The 4,753-nt window shown below is 38.6% G+C and overlaps 1 pseudogene; it reads right to left on the minus strand.

Annotated features, from left to right (window-relative positions):
- Positions 1–981: 981 nt before the first annotated feature.
- LOC132026090 (small ribosomal subunit protein uS17m-like) lies at positions 982–1,911 on the minus strand (annotated as a pseudogene).
- Between the last annotated feature and the right edge of the window lie 2,842 nt (positions 1,912–4,753).

Consider the following 4,753-nt stretch of genomic DNA (forward strand, 5'->3'; position numbering starts at 1 on the left):
GTGAAACCTCAATCATATCACTTTCCTCTAATATCTTGAACAAGTGGGATACAGTTTTAATAACTGATCTAGTGTCTTTGTCAAATTATAATTTTTTGGTTTATTTTTGTTTTTAAGATTTTTTATTTATTTGACAGTCAGAGATCACAAGCAGGCAGATAGGCAGGCAGAGAGAGAAGGAGGGAAAGCAGGCTCATTTCTGAGCAGAAGGCCTGATGTGGTGTTCGATCCCAGGACCCTGGGATCATGACCTGAGCCGAAGGCAGAGGCTTTAACCCACTGAGCCACCCAGGTGCCCCAGGTTTTGTTTTTTAAATTAATTTATTTTTTATTATTTACTTTTTTATTATGTTCAGTTAGCCAACATATAGTACATCATTAGCTTTTGATGTAATCAAATTCTAATTCTATGATCCATATCATTTCGATTGATCAATTTTTCACAATAGGGTCAAATTTTCTGTTTATTTGCATGCTTGGTGTAATGGGTTGAATTGTGTTCCTCTAGAAACTCATATGTTGAAGTCTTAACCTTCAGTACTTCAGAATGAAACTTTTTTGGAGACAGGGCTAATACAGAATTGATCAAGTTAAAATGAGTTCTTTAGGAGAAGCCCTAATCCAATAACTGGTGTCCTTATCAATAAGGGAAATTTAGAAGCAGACTTATACACAGAATTAGCCATGTGACATGACACAGGGCTATCTACAAGCCAAGGAGGAAGGCCTGAGCAGATCCTTGCCTCCCATCTCTCCATTCCTTGAAGGAACTAACCCTGCCAACATCTTGATTTCAAACTACTACTCTCCAGAACTGTGAGGCAACCAATTTCTGTTAGGTCACACAGTTTGTGGCATTTTGTTATGCAACCCTTGCAAAGTTAATTACTTGGTAGATTTTTTTTTTTTTTTGGACAGAATTTTCAAGTTTTATTTTCTATGTTTCAACATTCATAATACAAACTTTAATATGATAAAATCTGACCCCAATCAGACTAATTATTTCCATTTGTAACTAGTTAAATCAGAAAAAAATTTAATTTCAAATATATGCCACCAAAAATAAATATTCACTTAATGTAGTCTTATCTGTTTTTTATCAAAAGATATTTCCTCCCCAAATAAAGATTCTAAAATAAATTCAAGATTCCTTTGAAAGAAAAAAAAAAGGATACCTTCTAACACAGTGAGCTTATAAAACAATGCTAGGGGACTGCAAGGCACACTTACTCTAAGAGGAAAGTATGTCCACTGAAAAGGAAATTTAAAACATGACCTTAAACTTTTATGAAAAATTTTAACGGCCTTTACTTCATTTACTTTTAGCTATTCCATAAAGACCGGGAGAGAAATTAGTTTGTAATGAAACTTAAAAACATTCTTTTTCCATAAAGCAAACTTATCAATCTTTCCCTTTGGCTCCTTCTTCCAATCCTCCTTCACTGTGCTGAAGAGCTTTTGAGTTCTTCCAGATTTTGGGGTAGGCAGGTGGTTTCTAAGCTGACTGGGCTTTCCAGGTAGGTAGTTCCTGCACAGGGTTTTCCAGTCACTGGATCTCTGACTCGTCTGACTTTGAAAATGATCTCGGCCAGTTCATGTTTCACGTGCTTTGTTCGTGGAACAGGTAGAGCTTTGAGAAGCACAATATCCCCAACTCTGCACTGCTGAAGAGCATCGTGGGCAAAGTAGGTTTTTCGTTTATTAAAATACTTTAATAAATAGGGATCCAAAACAAGTCTGGTCACTCTCACTTTGGCTGTTTTTTTGCATTGCTGTTCCAATCACCTTCCCCACGACCCACTTGGCGTGGACGGACGAACGAACTACTGACATCACGTGGCTCCCGTCACCGGGCCTAACCCTCCTCGGGATTCACCCACTGCAGCGGCAGGACGCGGGCCGCGCTCGCCAACGCGCTCCGCTTTCCCCGCGCGTGGTGCGGACGGGCGGTAGATTTTGATTAGATGTGAATTTTACCTTGTTGGGAACTAGATATTTTGTGTTTCTAGAAATATTCTTGATATTGGTCCTGGGATCCAGTTAAGTTACTTGGAAGCTGTTTGATCTTTTCAGTCATGCCTTTATTGCTTGGTGGGGGCAGAGCAGTATTTTGTCTAGGGCAGATTTTGCCCCACTGCATAGGCCCGAGCCCTTTTGATCACTCAGTCCGATGCCTCTTTAATTATTACTTTTTCCACTGCAGCTGGCGGAACAGGAACTATTTCTAACTTTTTGTGAGCTCTGAGAATTGTTTTTTCTAATCCTTTTGAGTGGTTGTTTCTCAGACCATGGATAGTTTCCTCACACATGTATGTTGACTCTTCGGTAGCTGAAGGCTCAAGAGAGACCCACTGCGTATCTCTAGAGCTCTCTGTTCTCTGGTATTTTTCCTTGAAAATTCTAGCTATGTTAGCATTCCTGGATTCCCAGCTCCAGCTCTTAGCTCAGGGGAGCTGCCAGTCCCAGCTGGAAAGTCTTGTGTCTCATGTGTCTCATACATCCACCCATCAGGCTAACCTGGGCATATTCTCATGGATATGGCAAAGGGGCATTATTGGAAAGAAAGCAAGTTCATTCGTCAAAGAAAATTACATGGGTGAGCCCGGAAGGACTATTTCTGTGGCCAATTTCCACAACTAGTTTTATGATCCTTATTATATATTGTCAAACTATTCTTTAGAAAGCATATACAGTATTGCCAGTGTGTGTGTGTGTGTATACATATATATACATATATAAATAAATATATTATATATATCATATTTTATAATAAATAAATAAATATTTATTTATTTATTTATTTATTTGTGTTATCTAGCCAGCTTTGGGTTTTACATTTTTTGTTTATATGTTCAGTGCTTAGTTTTATACTTGGTTTTTCTTCTTGAGGAAATTGTTTCTGAGCCATCTATAATATTACTCTTTTCTGATTCTTGTTTCTGAATATATATAGTATAATGTCTTTTGATTATTCTCACAAATAATCATCTAGACTCCAGAAATATTGATTACTGTATTTTTTCTTTCTCAATTAACTTATATTAATATATTAGATATAATCAGTACTTTATTTTAAATCTTTATTTTAAAGATTTATTTATTCATTTGAGAGATAGAGAGAGTGTGTGTCATTGGAGGCAGGGTCAGAGGGAATAAATCCCATGCAGGCTCTCTGGGGAGCCCTTAGATAGGGCTCAGTCTCAGAACCCTGAGATCATGACCTGAGCTGAAATTAAGAGTTAGGCTCAACTGACTGAGCCACCCAGGCGCCCTGAGTACTAGCGTTTATTTTAATAGTACATCACCCAAAGTCAATTTACTTAGAAACGAGTGTGATTGAGAAACAATATGGAGGTTAGAATTGGACTTTGAAGTAAAGACATTTAGAACTACAAAGAGGTAAGATTATCTGGTACAGTGTGCTCTTTAGAGAAATGTACAAATAAGAGCACTGGGGGGGCACCTGGGTGGCTCAGTGGGTTAAGCCTCTGCCTTCGGCTCAGGTCATGATCTCAGGGTCCTGGGATCGAGCCCCACATCGGGCTCTCTGCTCAGCAGGGAGCCTGCTTCCCCTTCTCTCTCTGCCTGCCTCTCTGCCTACTTGTAATTTTTCTCTGTGTCAAATAAATAAATAAAATTTTTACGAAAAACAAAAACAAAAACAAAACCCTGAGGCATAGAGCAAGTTAGTTACTTGGCAAAGTGAAAAACCTATCAGTGATGGAGGGTCTGGTATATAATAGGTATCTAGTAACCATTTCTTGAGTAAATAATAAATAGGACTGGAATTCAGGTCTCCTGTGTCTGCCACTCTCAAATGTATTATTATAGAGGTATACTATTTCTAGGATCGAAAACAACCTAAACTAGAGGATAGAAACAAACAAATTAGATCAATTTAAGGAAACACAAATTTGGGGGGTTTTAAAAAACATTATTCAATAAGATGGCTTTCTCCAAATATACAAGTAGAAGAGATTGTACCATTCTCCAGAGGTATGTAGACCAATGAGTGAAGATGGGAGGGAGGGAGAATATCGCACCCTAATGTTAGTAAGGGTGATACAGCTTCCCCAAACCTTGGGTATGTGGAGACTTGACTGAGTTAGGGGGAGATGGTCTAAGACAATGGTGCAGTTCCGGCCCAATGAATTCATCTATGTGAATAATAAATTGAATGTAAAGAAAGTATGTCAATTCCCACTGTGAGGATATAATTATCACTAATATGGAAAATGGTCTATTTTAAACTTTATGATGCTTTTTAAACCTAGGAGATAGGCTTATCAGCAATGTCTAGTAAATCCTTGGATATAGGCTCACCAGGAATGTCTAGTAAAGCTTTTCGTAAATTATCTCTTTATCAAGTAAAGTCTTAGAATTTTTACTGAGGTCTTAGCAGTTTTTCAACATAAAGTGATGAGAAAGACATTCCTCAGTTGTTAATGACTAGTGTCCCATGGGTTGAGAAAGGTTATCGCTTGACACAGCTATCAGGTCCCGGGGACAGCGAGATGGCGTGAGGGATTGGGCAAGATGGTGGTTATGCAGGAATGAATGGTCCACCTCCCTGGGAACTGGACTAAATCTCCTGCAGCCTTATTCAGTAAGAATTTTATAGCTGACCGACTTGCAAAATCTGTTTTCTGTGGGCTGTTGGTGTTAATCATCAACAGGTATTACCAGGCAGCTGGCCCTGATAAGAGTGTTCCAGAAAGAACCAAGACACAGTAGTCCTGGGAATCTGGCAACT

Source organism: Mustela nigripes, chromosome 10 (genome assembly GCF_022355385.1).
Source record: "Mustela nigripes isolate SB6536 chromosome 10, MUSNIG.SB6536, whole genome shotgun sequence".
NCBI classification, from domain to species: Eukaryota; Metazoa; Chordata; class Mammalia; order Carnivora; family Mustelidae; genus Mustela; species Mustela nigripes.